General features: G+C 47.3%; 1 protein-coding gene across 4 annotated transcripts in view; it reads left to right on the top strand.

The window, feature by feature from the left end:
* Lrch (Leucine-rich-repeats and calponin homology domain protein) overlaps positions 1-12,291 on the top strand; it is a 246,742-nt gene that overhangs the window by 1,135 nt on the left and 233,316 nt on the right. The window lies entirely within an intron of this gene.

Genomic DNA, 12,291 nt, shown 5'->3' with positions numbered 1-12,291 from the left:
TGAATGAGATGTTAATAAGATATTTTGCACTGTGTAAACCTTGTGAAGTTCACGCACGGAAGGCAAAGCAATAAAAACAACAGCATAGTATCATTACAAGCAGTGACTTTCTCTTGGCAACTGTAGTCCAGTCAAGCTTGTTGTTCTTGTAGCATGCAGTTTGCTACTCAGGTTGTAATGAACGACTTACAGCCAGGCAAAGCTTACATTGTATGAACAAACAAAATAGAACTAAGCAATAATTTGACCGGCATTTAGACTGGGAAGAACATATTCATAATGTGTCACCACCTACAGTTATTACACCGTCATCAAAGCTAGACAATATTGTCCACGAGAATTACTTACGTCACTGTATCTTGTGTTCTGTCACAGCCACAATAGTTAGTGTATCGAATTCTACCTAAAAACTTCTAAACCTCCACTAAAGCTTCGATCGAGGGCTATGAATAATTAGTTTCTACTCAGGAAATTGTCACATTACTAGTAATTTCCAAATGCAAAATGCTGTTTCAGTCAAAGCATTATGTAGCCACAAGATCTTCATTTCATTCTGTAATATTGCTTCTACAAATTTTCCATTTTCCCCAAATCATTTCTCTATTGGCCTCACAGGCCACCACTGGAGTGACGGGCGCTGTTATCGCTATGGCACAGAAAGTGACATCACATGACTCGCGTTCGTGCTTTTGCTGCTGCCAACGCAGCTCGCTGGCTGGGCGATTGAAGCATTGATTTTAGGGTTGTAAATAGTGTGTTTCATTCCCAAGACAGCAATTTAGTCACCCACTCCTACAGCATGATTTACTGCTTGGTGTTGCAGTGCCAAATGTATTCGACTGAGCCCAGCGTGACCCCGCAGGGGCGTCTGCGTCAGCAGATGTTTGGTGTGTTGCGACACCACGTACCCGAGCACACGAGGGTTGGACCCTCCCGTGTGTAGCCGTGCGCGGCTTAGCCGTGTCTGGGGGTTGAGCCAATGCTGGGTGTTTGGACCATTAAGGCCCACCGGCAGAGGCAACACACCTCTTCGGCCTCGGCTTCACATAGACGGCACCTCCAGACTGACCCACCTGGAGGAAAGCGGCAGTCGCCTTTTCCTGTCCTCCTCTTCAATCTTCGTCTTTCTCTCTAGCCTTTTCATCTTTCCTGTCTTCTTTTCGCTTCTTCTTACTTCCAAATTTCCTGGCGGCAAGGGTTAACCATGTGTAGTATATCCAGTCTTGGTTATATGCATTAGGTTATAGTGGCAGTGCATAGCTGGCGTGTACAGGTTGCTCAGAACTTGTAGCGTCCCCTTTTTGGGCTCGGTGGTGAGTGGCTACCACCGCCGCTGAATTTTATACCATGTTATGGCAGAGGCTTCCCCACGACTTCCAGATCGGCCTCTTTTCAGAGGCCGCACCGATGCACCTTTTCAATTTGCCCTCCGAGCCGACATAGACAACTTTCCACGTTACCACGTCTTGCATAGTGAAGGAACACTAAGTATGCGTAAGCCATCCCCTTTCTTGGTAACGAAATGCCTGATAGAAAAAATTGGCAAAGACTATAAAGCCTCGAAAATGACCAGTGGAGACCTGCTTATAGAACTGAGAAACAAAGAGCAAGTGCCATAGCTGTCCGAACTCGCCATTATTGGTGAAATCAAAGTCACAATTTCTCCCCATCGCTCCTTAAACACCTGCAGGGGCGTTATCTCAGAGGAGGATTTTCTCAGCTTGAGTGACGAGGAACTCCTCGAGGGCTTCCAAGAACGAAATGTCATTAAGGTACAAAGAATTACAATCCGAAGGAACAATGAACAACTACCCACCAAACATGTGATCCTCACATTTGGTACTAGCATTCTTCCCACTTTTCTCGACGCAGGATATCTGAAAATAAATGTCAGACCATACATACCGAACCCAAGGCGGTGTTTTAAGTGCCAGAGGTTCGGCCACGCACCACAATCATGTAGAGGCAAAGAAGCATGCGCGAAATGCAGCGCCAACGATCACCCATCTGAAAACTGTAACGCTCCCCCACGCCGTGTGAAATACCAAGGGGATCATCCAGCGTATTCACGACCATGTGCCTGTTAGAAGAAGGAGAAAGAAGTGATTGCTCCTACAGTAAAAGAGACGATTTCATTTTTCGAAGCAAGGAAGAGACTCTCACTCTTACCTCAAATAAGCTATGCCAATGTGGCGCGGCAGGGGGCAGCACCACATTGGTCTCAGGAGTGTACAGAGGTCACAGTCAGTGGTCCTGTAGCAACTCCATCCGCCCCCTCGGTGGCAGCAGCTAGTGCTGCTCCACCATCATCCAAGACGGCCCTGCAGACAGCTGTTCCGCTGGTCCCAAGTCTAAACAGAACGCCAACGCCCGAGGCGCATGTCTCGGCGCCTGGCTCTCGATCATCCAGCACCTCAGAGAAGGCGATGGAGGTCGATACTAAAACCCCGGCGCCATTGACGCCAAAAGAACAGCGCTCTTCTGAGCGCTCTAAGAAGGACAACGTCCTTATAGCTATACAGAAAAAGGGACAGGCAACCTGAACGGTTACCGCCCATTAAAAGTGTACTGTCCCATATCACGTGTCACCTTTAACTTTTAAGAAGTTCGCAAACATCAGTACATTTTTGTTTTTACAACCATGGCTTTCATTGTACACTGGAATTGCAGAGGTCTTATACACAATATAGGTGACATCAAAGACATTATCAACACTTTTTCGCCAGTTGCAGTGTGTCTTCAAGAAATGAATCTTGGTCCAAAATATAGTAACATTCTCAAAGGTTTCACCGTTGTCTGAAGGGACCGCGAACACTCTAGCCGTTTGTCAGAAGGAGTCGCCATAGTCGTTCAGGGCGGCACCCTTACACGAAATGTTCAGCTGAATACTTCTTTCGAGGCTGTTGCCATCACCGTTCTATCGCATAAAACCATCACGATCTGTTCACTTTACATCCCACCCCATACTAATTTTACTACTAGACAACTGGAAAATCTAATACACCAGTTGCTGGAGCCTTTTATTCTAGTAGGAAATTTTAATGCCCATTGTAGCCTCTGGGGCAGTGATAGAGCAGACCAAAGAGGGCAATTAATCGAAGATTTTATTTTGTCTAACAGCATATGTCTTTTAAACTCGTGTTCACCAACATATTTCTCACCAAGCTCACGCAAATTTAGCTGTCTAGGTTTAGCCTTTTGCTCACTGTCTGTTTTTAGCGATTTTAAGTGGGAAGTCCTGGACACTTCATATGGAAGTGATCATTTGCCGGCATTTATCAAGCTAACATCCCCATTACCTACCATAAACTCTAAGCCACGTCGCTGGAAAACACATCTTGCCGACTGGCCGCTTTTTATAGAATATGCAAAACTCAAAGAAGTCGCTTTTAAATGAACTCAGCGTAAATGAAATTAATGAGAAGTTCACTGCAGTTTTAATTTCAGCGGCAGAAAGATCAATACCTCAAACATCCAGCCTTGTGCGAAAAAAACATTTCCCTTGGTGGACTCCTGAGTGCACAGAAACAAAAAAGCTTCAAAATAGGGCCTGGGGTATGTTACGAAGACACCCCACCTATACCAACCTTTTATGCTTTAAACAGGCCAAAGCCAAGGCACGATTTATCAGAAGGCAGGCAGAAAAATCATCGTGGAAGAAATACGTATCTTCCATAAACAGTTCAGTCACATCTAAACATGTGGGAACAGGTTAGAAAGTTTCGGGGAGATTACTCATTGTATACAATACCGTTACTTACAAGTCCAGACACACAAGCAACAATACAAGAACAGGCAGATATACTTGGCGAACATTTCCGTGATGTATCCAGTTCAGGGAATTATACAAAGGAATTTTGACATTACAAACAGTCTGCTGAAAAACAAGCTGCCCACTACTGGCACGTTAAATGAACCATACGATTCCCCCCTCACACAAGAAATAAACAGAGTCCTTTCTGCAGGGAAAAACACAGTGCCAGGACACGGCCGTATTTACTACTCCATGCTGGCTCATCTATCTCGGGCATCTGTAGAAGCTCCCCTTAAATTTTTCACCATAATCTGGGAATCGGGTATAATGCCCGAAGAGTGGAAAAAAGCAATACTATACTAGTTTCATTTCTAAAAGCCGGTAAATTCCAATAAATAATCAATAAATAAATCCCAATAAATAAACTTTCACCATGGGCTAACAAAAATGGTTTCCGTTTCTCCACACAGAAAACAGTTACTGTTTTGTTCTCTCAAAAACGAGGCCTACACAGCGATCCAGTCCTAAAATTGAACGACACCATACTGCCGGTGAAACAAGACCATAAGTTTTTAGGAGTAACCTTTGACACCAAACTTAACTTCTTAACTCACATAACAACACTAAAGATTAAAACAAATAAAGCTCTAAATACAGTCGAGTCCACTTATAACAATGTTCAAGTGCCATGAAAATTTCATTGTTATAACCGATAATTGTTATAAACGGGTTGCACGAAAAAAAGCATAACAGCTGCAAAGAGGGGTCACAGACGCCAAGTGACATGCCAGCTCCGCCGAGGCATCGTTTTGGTGGTCCCGAAAGGGGCCTTGTAAAATATACGAGGAGGTTGCCGCGGCTGCCTCTCAGCTTGAAAATCCCTTAGCGCCCCCCCCCCCAAAAAAACAAAGAAAACATGAATATCTAAGAGCATTTAATGAGGGCAAAATAGCTTGCACTTCTCACTTCTTTGCTGAAACAAACCCATAATCGACGAGTTTCGACTGCTTCGCGGCAATCTTGCCGATGTCTTTCTGGAGGGCATCCAAATGTTGAACATGTCCGAGCAAAAGGTTTTTTGCAAAAATGAAGTCCCGCAGGGAATCGATCATTCTTGAGGCCTCCTGTTGAGACACAACTTGTACAGGTTCCGGTTCATCTTCGTCGTCGCTGCTGTCATCGTCTTCCGCGCCGGTGACTGCTGCAACGATCGCCTCGTCAGTCAATTCTTCGTTTGTTGCGACTGCATCGTCAGCGTGCAAGAATTCTTGAAGCCCCTCCGCGTCGCCGTCATAACCACGCACCGTAGACCAAAGTTCTGTAATGGCTCCATCGGCAGTAGCTACGCGATACTCCGCATCACTGATATCCCCGGCAAAGTTCGCTTTTCGGAAGCAATTCATGACGGTGGAGGAGCTGACCATGCCCATGCCCATGCCCCAAAAATGAATTGGACAGCCATCAGAAGCGAAATCTTAAAGTCTGGAGCGGGTCGGCATTCACACACAGCAATGTCCAGGTTAAGAGCAAGCCTGCTCAACACGTTGGCGATATAATGTCTTGAACCATGCAATCACGCCTGTGTCCATAGTCTGCAAGCCTGCAGTCGTGTTCGGCGGCAGGAAAAAAATTTTCACATGCGACAGCTTCTGGGCAGTCTGGTGTGCAGTACAGTTATCAAGGACCAACGCCACTTTCCTGCCTTCGTGCTGCATCCGCTGATCAAACTCACTCAGCCACTCGTGGAAAAGTTATGCGTCATCCACGCTTTCTAATTATGACGGTAACGAACTGGAATCTTCGCAGCACCACGGAAACAGCGGGGATTCATAGATTTTCCAATTACGAAGGCGGGACACTTGTCGCTGCCGTCCATATTCGCGCAAAGGAAAACGGTCACCCGTAATTTGCTCTGCTTGCAGCCCTTACAGGGATCGCCTTTGAGTGCATGTGTCTTCGATGGAAGCATTTGGAAGAATAGCCCGGTCTCGTCACCATTGTACAAGTCCCGGTCCGCATATGCTTCGCGGATGTACGGCAGTGTTTCATCTAACCACTGCAGTCTAGCGTCGACATCGAGCGATCCTCCCTCGCCCACGACTGCCTTGTAGACGATTCCGTGCCTCTCCTTGAACCGCTGAATCCAGCCACCACTAGGCTAGAAATCAGTATTTTGAAGGAGATACGCAAAGTGCTTCGCCTTCTCTGCCAAAATCGGGCCACTAATTGGCGAGTTCATAGCACGTGTGCTAAGGAACCACTGATGCAGTGCCTCCTCCACGTCCTTGTAGGCACCATGCCGAATCCTTTTCCGGCCGTCCTCCATAGCATGGCCAGCACTAGCATGGCATTCGTTTTCAGTCATCTTGAGCGCATTGCGGATAATGGTTGAAATTGTTGGCTGTGACAGGCCGTACTTGCGTACAAAGTTGCACACTTTTTCACCACCTCTGTGCTCTCTCAAAATGTTTCGCTTCGTTTCCAAAGATATTGCCGCTCGCTTTCTCTTCTGCGGCAGTTGATCCAGTTGAGCCACGCTGGCCGTGCTTCCTGAAGGAGAATCCTCCATCGTTGAACTCTGGGGGGGGATCCGATGGGCTTGCAGAACCAGTAGGACCAAGGCCGGTGATGGCAGATGACGAAAACCTCGCTGGCAACGCACGTGCTTTGACACTGTATGCTGCCTTCGGAACACGTGCAACTGGTGAAGCAGGAACCAAGGAGAATGGGAAAGATGGGGCAGCCCACACTCAACTGCCGTGACGCGTTTTCAACAAGCGGCACACCCTCATAATGGACTGTTCCCCGCGCGCCGATACAAAAGCAACACAAGAAATGCCTTCCTTCCCTCTCCTACTCTGCCCAGAGGAAAGCGTCCGTCTTTTCTCCTGCTTCTCCTGCTCACCCCATTCTCCTCGCATGCGTCATCACGTGAGCTTTTCGCCGCCCCTGTGCAGGCGGCTCCGCATACACGTGCGGGCTTTTGGTGGAGTAGTTTGGCCGGCGTGGTCGCTGCGTTTGCGCATTTTTTTTTCTGTGAGGGTTGGCTCCAAATGACTACATTTAATTGTTATAACCGACAATCTAGTATGATAGCTTTGTTACAAGCGGTTTATTTTACCATAGAACACACTGCAGAGGTGATGGTGCCGCGGCTGCCCATTGCTATATCCGATATATTGTTAAAAGCGGTATTGTTGTAAGTGGGTTTGACTGTATCCTTAAAGTTTTTGTCTCATAAGCACTGGGGTTCCGACCGAACGTGCCTTTTACGTGTTTAGCGGTCTCTTGTGCGTAGCCTTTTAGACTACGGCTCCATGGTTTACGGCTCAGCCAGACAGTCCTACATCCAACGACTTGACCCAGTACATAACTTTGGACTGCGACTGGAGGTGACTGCGACTGGAGGTGAAGTTCTGTAGGCACCACTTACCTACAGAACTTCACCTATTCAAAGATTATACGTCGAGTGTAATGAACCCTCCTTACAGCAGAGCAGAACATTACTCACTTTTTCTTACGTACTCAGAATTCAGTCATCACCGCAACACATATGCTACAACATCCTCACACAATGCGACTCATGCTTACACTATACAAATAAACCGAACATGATTAGGCCACTCGTCCTGCGGTATGAGCAATACTGTCGGGATTATGACATTCCCCATGAAGTCCTCCAGGTTGCCAAGAAACCACGACGGTTGGCCCTGTGGTACGATTTCACACAGTTGTGTGAATGGACAATGACACATTTAAAGAAGAAAGACACCCCACACAAACACATTATACAAGAATTCCGTGCACTTCAGGACAAATATCAAAATAACATGCAATATTACACTGATGGCTCTAAAACAAAAGATCACGTGGGTGTGCGGGCCGTAACGGAAAATTGGGAAACAAGCATTCGATTGCCACAGCACGCCTCTGTTTTCACGGCTGAAGTTTACGCTATATGGGTTGTTGTTAAAAAGATTATCACTGATAAACACAAACATGCACTCATATACACTGACTCTTTAAGCACAGTGAAAGCTCTACAGCTCAAATCTGAGTGCGAACCCCTGATAGGAGACATTTTAAACATGGTGGCGCTTAACAAATACGGGAGGTCAATTTGTTTCTGCTGGGTCCTAAGCCATGTTGGGATACCGGGTAACGAAGCAGCTGATAGATGTGCGTCGATGGCAGCGTACAAAGAGATAACAAACACAACACTTCCATACAAAGATAGCATCCGTGCGATTAAAAAAGCCTTAACGGCAAAATGTCAACGCAAATGGGACCGTTGTGCTGACAACAAGCTACATCTCACTAATCCGATAATTAGCGAGTGGAAGTCATGTTGTCATCAGGAGCGGTTCATCGAAGTAGTTTTATGCCGACTACGCATTGGGCACACACACCTCACACACAATTATTTACTCACGAAAGAAAACACACCAACATGCGAGAAATGTCAAGAGCCACTAACAGTTATGCACATATTACTGACATGTACGCATATTGAAACATACAGACGAGCACTTTTGCACAAATTATATCAACTACACGTACCCTTACACCCTGCTCTAATTTTAGGTGATGATCTGCTAGTCCCATTATGTGACATCCGTAAATGTCTAGACGACACTGGCTTTTTACATAAAATATAGATTATTAACACAGCCCTTTCCTTCACAAACTGGATTTTAAAACACCTCGTGTTTGGTGCAGCATAGCCTTAGCCGCTTTTGCGCCATTAAACCACATTTAACTAACTGAGCCCAGTGTGAGTATTTATGTCTACCCCAAAACAAAGTGGTAGCGAGATGCTTGGCTTATAAATTCACCGAAAACAAAATATGGTGGTCGTAAAAGTCATGCGAGCCATGCACACAGGGCTTGCAGTGTTCTCGCCTTGTATGACATCAGTCAAAATACCCTGTGCAGACATGCATGCGATGTGCATGCTTGCCCATGGCGCAAGCAGATTCGGGAGTCAAATATATAAGCGGTTGAAGTTTTGTGTATTATGATAGACTAGTGATAAATCGTCCCTCAGTAATTCTGGCGAAAGTGCCAAGCCACATTCCCCGTGACGAATGCTGTGAACAGGATTGTTATTGCAGCTAATCTGCGTACAGCTACTTTTATAAAAGACCGTGCAAACTGAATCACCAATGTGAAAGCATCACGTGGCTCGCTCACTAAAAACGTTTGTGGCTTTACACACCAGACTGAGATGTACGCTCTAGGTTGTTTTGCAGCCAAGATGCCGCACACAAATTACTTAAAACATGTAAAAACTCTGAATTAATTGTGGCTGAACTACTGGAGATGCCCAACATTTCGCAACCAATGTCACGTGATGCTGCTTTCTACATCATATAGAGATTCCAATAGTTTGCACTGCAATCTGTCCTTGAGGCCAATACTGGCCTATTGGGGGCAAGCTTCACCACTGGAAAAGCTGGCGCCACTGTCGACGTGACATGGCATGAGGGATCACGTGGAATCAGTGGCTGCTTTGGAAGCACCGAAGCGAGCTAATAATGAAAGTTTAAAGTCTCACCTGCGCCGCGGTTCTGATTAACTGGTGAGACTTTCCTGCCTTGGGTGTCTTCTTGACAACGTCTGAAAATACTATATTAGGTATTGGCTGCCTTTGGAGGTGTGCATCATGGTAGGCTACTGCTCTGCGCTGCAGTGCCGGACGCACGCAACGGAGCCTGGCGTCAGCCTTATTCACACGTAGCCACAGGACAAGGAGATGTGTGAAGCTAGGCTGGCGAAACTTAGAACCGGCAGGCAGCCATCGTCTACAACTCGGGTATGCAGAATGCACAGACGCGAGGAACATTTCTGCTACGGCGCCGAGACTGCGCAATGTTCGGCGAGTAGCAGTAAACATGCACTGAGACGCTCGCCCATGCCCGGCTGCCCGCCTAATGTCGTGATGCTTTATTAGGTCTATGAACTTGTTGATACTAGATTTTGGCAAGTTCATTAGAATGGAAAGGGAGCGGTAAGAAGTGCATTGAAAAAAGGCATGGCATATGGTCAGGTTTGTAGTATGAATTAATGCACTGGATTACGAAAAAGAAGCAGAGGCAAATCGCATGCTGAGAAGACCGATAAACATGCAGTGCGACACAACTTGAGAAATAATATTGTCACGTGGTGGTGACGTTGAAGAACACAGTGGTAATACTGTGAAAGACAAAACCAACTTTTATTGGGCGAACCTGTGCCCACAAAAGCAGGCTACACTTATAACACAACGATAGCGGCGAACATGGTCGGCGATCGTCGAAAATCTGATCAGCGGGTCAAGCGCATCCGCTTTTATACAGCAGTCGTCGAATGTTCCAGACTAATCGTTCGGACCCGCGTGCCTTCCGCAAAGTTCTACACCATTCGCGTCAGGTGATGAAATCAGATAACATAAGGTTCGGCGACAACAGACAGGGGATAGAAGCATCGATAACTCTTCAGAAACTTCGGATACATGCAGGCGCGTCCCACGCTGTGCGATTACATTTGTTAGGCGGCGAAACGTGGTTGCCCGATAAAGATAAGTACACGTGTCAATACCCCCCTCTTAAAAAGCATCGTCCCGATGCTACAAATATAAGAGAGCGAAACACAAAAGGACACTTAATAAACATAAGTAACAAAACAATGAAAATAAACAAAGTCCAAAGGTCAGTCACACGAAGCCCCAAAGTTCATTAACGCTGGTAGTACGGTTTGAGTCGCACAACGTGGGCTCTCTCAGGTCGTGAGCAGCGCCGCTGTGATAGCGAAATGCCGTCTGGCACGACCTCATAGTCCAGCGCGCCAATACATTGGATGATCTTGTACGATCCAAAATAGCGACGCAAAAGCTTCTCGCTCAGTCCTCGTCGGCGTATAGGGGTCCATACCCAAACACGGTCGCCGGGCTGGTACTCGACGAAGCGTCGTCTGAGGTTGTAGTGTCGGCTGTCAGTCCTCTGCTGGTTCTTGATCTGCAGGCGGGTGAGCTGTCGGGCTTCTTCGGCGCGCTGGAGATAGGTAGCGACGTCAAGATTCTCCTCATCACAGACGTGCGGCAGCATGGCGTCGAGCGTCGTCGTCGGGTTCCTGCCGCACACTAGCTTGAATGGTGTGATCTGTGTTGTTTCTTGCACTGCCGTGTTGTAAGCGAATGTTACGTACGGCAGGACCGCAGCCCAGGTCTTGTGTTCGACGTCGACCTACATTGCTAGCATGTTGACGAGGGTTTTATTCAGGCGCTCCGTAAGACCATTCGTCTGCGGATGGTAGGCAGTTGTCCTCCTGTGACTTGTCTGGCTGTATTGCAGAATGGCTTGCATGAGCTCTGCTGTAAAAGCCGTTCCTCTGTCGGTGATGAGGACTTCTGGAGCACCATGTCGCAGCAGGATGTTCTCGACGAAAAATTTCGCCACTTCAGCTGCGCTACCTTTCGGCAGTGCTTTAGTTTCAGCGAAGCGGGTGAGGTAGTTCGTCGCTACGACGATCCACTTATTTCCGGTTGTTGATGTTGGAAAGAGTCCCAGCAAGTCCATTCTGATCTGCTAGAATGGTCGGCAAGGAGGCTCGATTGGCTGTAGTAGTCCGACTGGCCTTGTCGTCGGTGTCTTGCGTCGCTGACAGTCTCGGCATGTTCTGACATAACGGGTGACGTCGGCGGTCAGGCGCGGCCAATAATACTTTTCTTGTATCCTCGATAGTGTCCGGGAAAATCCGAGGTGTCCAGCGGTCGGATCATCATGTAGGGCGCGCAGTACTTCTGGACGTAGCGCCGACAGAACAACAAGAAGGTAGTTGGTGTGGACTGGTGAGAAGTTCTTCTTCACGAGTAGATTGTTTTCAAGCGTGAAGGAAGATAATCCACGCTTAAATGCCCTGGGGACAACGTCGGTGTGCCCTCCCAAATATTCAACGAGGTCTTTTAGCTCCGAGTCTGCCTGTTGCTGTTCAGCGAAGTCTTCCGCGCTTATCATTCCAAGGAATGCGACGTCATTCTCGTCATCTTGCGGTGGCGGGTCAATGGGGGTGCGTGATAGGCAATCGGCATCAGAGTGTTTTCGTCCGGACTTGTAGGTTACAGTGATGTCGTATTCTTGTAGTCTGAGGCTCCACCGCGCCAGCCGTCCTGAAGGGTCCTTTAAGTTAGCTAGCCAACACAATGCGTGATGGTCACTGACGACTTTGAATGGCCTGCCATTGAGGTAAGGGCAGAATTTAGCTGTAGCCCAAATGATGGAGAGACATTCCTTTTCAGTCGTAGAATAATTGCCTTCTGCTTTTGACAGCGACCGGCTAGCATACGATATCACCCTTTCAAGTCCTTCTTTCCTCTGGACTAGGACGGCACCGAGGCCTAGGCTACTGGCGTCAGTGTGGATTTCGGTATCGGCGTTCTCGTCGAAGTGTGCAAGTACCGGCGGCGACTGCATGCGTCATTTGAGTTCTTGAAATGCCTTGGCCTGCGGCGTTTCCCACTTGAACGCGACATCGCATTTGCTTAGATGTGTTAGCGGCTC

This window comes from Dermacentor variabilis, chromosome 2 (genome assembly GCF_050947875.1).
Source record: "Dermacentor variabilis isolate Ectoservices chromosome 2, ASM5094787v1, whole genome shotgun sequence".
Taxonomy (NCBI): Eukaryota; Metazoa; Arthropoda; class Arachnida; order Ixodida; family Ixodidae; genus Dermacentor; species Dermacentor variabilis.
Note: the sequence above shows the minus strand (reverse complement) of the source record. Positions and strands in the feature narration are given on the sequence as shown.